The sequence below is a fragment of the Haliotis asinina genome, chromosome 16 (assembly GCF_037392515.1).
Source record: "Haliotis asinina isolate JCU_RB_2024 chromosome 16, JCU_Hal_asi_v2, whole genome shotgun sequence".
NCBI classification, from domain to species: domain Eukaryota; kingdom Metazoa; phylum Mollusca; class Gastropoda; order Lepetellida; family Haliotidae; genus Haliotis; species Haliotis asinina.
The window spans coordinates 12838733-12844568 of NC_090295.1; positions in this window are offsets into that span (position 1 = coordinate 12838733).

Below are 5836 nucleotides of genomic sequence, written 5' to 3' on the forward strand. Positions count from 1 at the left end.
ATGATCTTCAGCAACCAATACTTGTCGTAAGACGCGACTAACAGGATCGGGTGGTCATGCTCACTGACTTGGTTGACATGCTTCATCACTGGATTGCTCCTTCCTTCCGTTCCCCCATATTTTTTCTTCCGCAGATTAACAGAGGCAACACTATGTGGTTCAACCCTAGGTATTGTACTTGATTTTGAGACTTTTAGTTATTTTTGTGAGTCCTCTAGTAATTGTTGTGTTAGATCTTATTAATAATTCTAGTATATATCAATTCATAAATTCTATTTGAGATGGGAGAACAAGAGGAACTCTTATCCAAAAGAGTCCACCAACCGGCACTTTATGTAGATTTCGTGGGCTGTGTCGTTTTATATGTTGTCTATGAACGTAGTCCTTGCACGTCATATGTTGCCGACAGAGAGTGTTGTTTTAGCATGAAATGCTACGTCACATACAGCACGCATCACGGCCCGCGACGTTGCCAATTCTACCGTCAGTGTCTTGCCACGGCTTTCCCAGTCACCAAATGTAAAACCCGATGGAACACCCGTGAGATAAATCTATCGACGTGTATGTCAACGTAAAAACACGCCTCGGACACATCCACAACTGGCCATCGCATTGCGGGTAGAGTGTGGAGGAATTCTGCAACTGTGACATTGTCGACTAACCAGTCTGTGCCGAGACGGTGCCGATCACATATTGCTGCCAATGATCGCCATGCAAGGTACCGAAATAGACGCCACCTGAAGTAAAGTCTTTGTCTGTACACGTGTGAATGTTCACCTTTTACCATACAATCGTTCATACGCAATAAATTTTTTAGGAAGGCCAATTCGGTATTTTTTGTTTGTTTGTTTGTTTGTTTTAAGAGTATATATGTATATATGTCAGTCCGTGTTGCACTTTTCTGTACTTTTATATTAAGGTATGTTTGTCACGTTGTACATTCATGCGCTGATATGTCGATATATGTCTGATCACGATGTACATTCATGCACTGCAATATTTATACACATCAGATAACTGTTGAAAACTGTCGTGTTATACAAATGTATGTCGAGAGATTAACCCCCTCTGTTCAGATATAGGTCGATAACATCATACATTGGCGAATGCGTTGGCACGGTTCTTCCAGGTGGTTAAAGCGTTCTCTCTTCACGCCGAAGGGTTCGAATCCTCATTGCTGATATTCCACGTCGATATTACCGGAATATTACTAAAACCGAAAAACTGTACTGACCTCTCTGCATTCACACATCTAAAACAAAATTATTTGTTGTTTTCCCGAATTATGTGCTAGCATGTGTATATTTTAAGTGTACTCCTTTTCCTCCAAACCCTTGAAGATTCGAGTTAGATTTATCTTCGGCAACCCGTGTGACTAACGGGATCGGGTGGTTCGGTTCGCGGACTTGGTTCACACATGTTGTGGTATCTCAGTTGTATAGATCGATGATTATGCTTTTGATCACCCGACTCTCTGGTCCAGACTCGATTATTTACAGAGCGCCGACACATTGTTGAGTGCAACGTCAAACAACGATCAATCAGCCCATTTCCTCCAGGGGTAGCATCACATACGTGAGAAAATGATAAACGTGAGAAACCCTTAAATTGTTTTGTGAAAGTTTTCATTATCTATTGGTTTGGTAATGTGTATGAAAATAATTGGTAAAATTCCTAATTTATGTGATATCTTTTGCCATTATTTCCATGGACTTATCAAAGTCACTTGCTGAAGATTTTATGCTGAAACAAGTATCTTATACAAGACACTTTAGTGATGTGTCTAGTTGTAACATAAGGTTATAAAAACAGTGGGGCGGTGGGGTAGCCTAGTTGTTAGAGCATTCGCTCGTCACGCTGAAGACCCAGGTTCGATTCCCCACATGGGTACAATGTGTGAAGCCCATTCCCGGTCATCCTCGATATAAAGCCTCAACTATACCCTGGATGCATCAACGGCCGATAAATTTATTACCTTCCTTGGCTGGCTTTTTATCCAGTCAGCTGTCTGCGCTGGGAAGTTGAGCGAACCAATTACATCTCACTTTCGCTTTATAAATTATCTAACCGATTAAACTTGGCAACACAAACCAAGCAGAGGTACTCTGAAAGAGGAAGAAGGAGATCTTGCGTACAGTTTGTTCTTGCGTACAGTTTCAGACCTATCAGTTTATTTGTATGATTTCCCCAAAATATGAGTCGCACTGCGAATTGTTCTTCGCAACTTTGACCGCTCTTCTTTTGTTGACACTGGCAAGCTCGGTTGTAACGGCGGCTTTATCTATCGGATGGCTACTGTGAGAATGCGGAGCCAGCTAAGGGAGATAATAAAGTTACCCCTAGATGCATCCAGGGTACAGTGGAGATTTATCGGAACGTATATCCTAGAGATATAGAGGGTGATTCCCGGTGTCCCACAGTGGTATTGCTGGAAGTGCGTGAAAACATTCTCACTCTCTATAAACCCAGAAATTTCGACCACTTAAAATGTCAAATCTTTTCACCCCATTAAGTGTGATGCATTAGTCACAAGCTTGTGTGGTTAGATTCTGTTTATTAAAATGGTTTAGAATACTTTATTCATTTAAGACAGTTTTGTTTTGTTTACAGTTAACTTGCGGGATATGTGCAATTTAAACAGTGGGCAGAGTTCTGAGTGAGTTCTGATATTTTGTGATCGCTTTATTTAGTTCAACTCACCCACTGAGCGTAGGAACGGGAGTTGTCTGCCTGAAAGAATGTTTAAATACAGCTTTCAATGTAAAAAAATATATCATTTTCTGTTGTGTTCTGAATTCCATCACAGAATGCATACGTTGTTGGAAGCACTCCCATCTTACCATCTTACACGTTGTCAGCTATTTAAATACATTTCAACCATATCATTACACAGGAACTATAACCTAGCTGTCTCGTGATGGATATACTGTAATAATGTCCTGTTGAGGTTCGGTGGCCAGTGGAGCAGCCTCATGGTTAAAGCGTCCGCTCGTCGTGCTGGAGTCCTGGGTTCGAATCAGAACATGGGTACAGTGTGTGAAGGCCCTTTCTGGTAACATGAGTGACTAAGTGCAGCACTGAACAAGGGCTCATGTCACAAAGCAAACTTTACTAAGGTTAACCTTAACTCACATTCTTTAGCATTGCACTAAGGTTACCTTCGACTTAGTAGGACTTTGTGCAGCACTGTACCAGGACTTTTACCTGGTTGACTTAGTGCTACATTGTACCAGGACTTGTTACATCAATGACTTAGTGCAGCATTGTACCAGGAGTTTTACCTGAATGACTTTGAGCAGCACTGTACCATGACTTTTTACCTGGCTGAGTTAGTGCAGCATTGTACCAGGACTTTTACCTGAATGACTTAGTGCAGCATTGTACCAGGACTTTTACCTGGCTGACTTAGTGCAGCATTGTACCAGGACTTGTACCTGAATGACTTTGTGCAGCATTGTACCAGGACTTTTACCTGGCTGACTTAGTGCAGCATTGTACCAGGACTTGTACCTGAATGACTTAGTGCAGCATTGTACCAGGACTTGTACCTGAATGACTTAGTGCAGCATTGTACCAGGAGTTTTACCTGAATGACTTAGTGCAGCAGTGTACCAGGACTTGTACCTGGCTGACTTAGTGCAGCATTGTACCAGGACTTGTACCTGAATGACTTAGTGCAGCATTGTACCAGGACTTTTACCTGAATGACTTAGTGCAGCATTGTACCAGGACTTGTACCTGAATGACTTAGTGCAGCATTGTACCAGGACTTTTACCTGGCTGACTTAGTGCAGCATTGTACCAGGACTTGTACCTGGCTGACGTACTGCTTGACAAGTTTTAGATGAGCCATGACCCAACAAATGACCTCAGTTTGCATTTCCTCCTGCAAATTGTGTCATGATGGTGTTATGAGACACATGTTAAACAGTACTGGTATTGATTTCACGCCACGGTCAGCATGTATTGCACGTGCTTAATCGCCAATCTACCTGTAGCAACCAAGTGTACTTGTCCACATTACTTGCCCCGCCTACTTGCTCACTGGGCTGGCTCATCTAAAACTTGAGTGCAGTTCTGTACCAGGACTTAAACAAAGACCACCAAACACTGAATTTCTTTATGTAAACAATCAACAAGGTATATAAATGAATATAAATGATCACAACCATCCTTGTACGAGAGAGTCACGCATAGAAAAGTTGAGAGATGGCATCCTCGTTGAGGTCAAACTTGTGACAAGACAATTTGAGCCAACGGACAGAAGCTTCACTGTAACCACTCACACCATGTCTTGACATATCTGAGCAGCTCCACTGAGGCTTAATACTCAGTGGCGTTCAGCAGGGTTCAATTGCTGGATGTTGCAAGACTAATTCAAGTCCCTCAAAAACAAACTGGAATTATGATAAATATCTTTGCCAGTGAATATTACAGTAATCACATCAAAAAAGAAATACAGGAATGCCAGGTAACAGGCACTTGTTAAAACAGCTACTGATTGGGAATCAGCAGAGACCATTTTGTCTTTAGGCTCATATTGAAGTTGTGTTGTTGTTGCTCCGATTCTGTTATATAATACAGAGATGCCAACCCCAAAGTGCTGCAAATAGTATTTTCAAGGATCAAAATTAGAAGTTTGACCATAAAATTTGTTGTCATCTAAACACTTAAAACCATGATGGATTCTGAGAAAGATAATATGACATTTATCAAAAGTGAAGCTTTAATTTCACATACCTACAACAGCAGATTTTCAAATTATCAGTATTACATTTCTTCTTGTCATCTTTTTCGGTAAAAGTGTATTTAATCGATGAAAATATATTTTTTGTCTATATGTCCAAATTTTAATGAATTCTCTTTGCATTTCATCCAATTTCTAGTGCAACCATATTAGCATATTTTGAGGGTAAAATTGATAGCAACTATGATAAAATATATTTTAACAAATATATGGATAAAATAGACGTTGCCATCTCTCTATAATATCAAATCTCAATTCCTTATTCGTTTTAAACAAGCAAGTATTCACTTTGCATTTTAGATTCATCTCATTTTGGTCATTTTTGGACAGCCATATTCATCACCATTTTTAGTGTATTTAACAAGAGGTGTGATATCACAGACTCAGAAGACTAAAGCGAGAAAGATGTGTTACAGACGTCCATGTGATTGACATGAAAACTTTAAATGATTCTTGATCATTTGAAAAACCATACTGCAAGTATATATTTGTAGAACTCACAAGTATATATTCCTCACCACCAAAAGAAGATTATAAGAACAGAAATATCTTAACTAAACAGAGCGTTACCCTTTGATGAATCTACTGACACAGTGTACAAATAAACACAAGTAATTCATTTTCAGGGCAAATGTGGAACTTGAACCCCTGGTTATCGTATCCTGACAAATCAAATGGAGACAACTCTGTACAAAAACTGAAGCCTGTGTTGGTGACTTTAATAACATGTTCAGTGTTGTTTGTTACATATCAAGCACACATTTTGGCATTTCAAAATATTGTGGCTTCAGTAAATATTTGCAGCATTTATGTCAAGACACAGTCTCAGTAAATGTCATTGTCGCAACTGTCTCTTGGGAGACAAATACTGTATCATTGTGCCTGTACTACACAGACACTTTAATCGCAATAAATAATAAAATCCAAGAAAATAAAGCATTAAATACAACAAATTAAAAAAAAAAGCTTCCTATATCCAGAAGTACAAATTTTCAATCTACTGAGCATATTATTTTCATGTCAGCAAGCAAGCTGTGAACACCAAACTCAAAATCTTGATAAAAGCTCAAATACATGACACAATCAGTC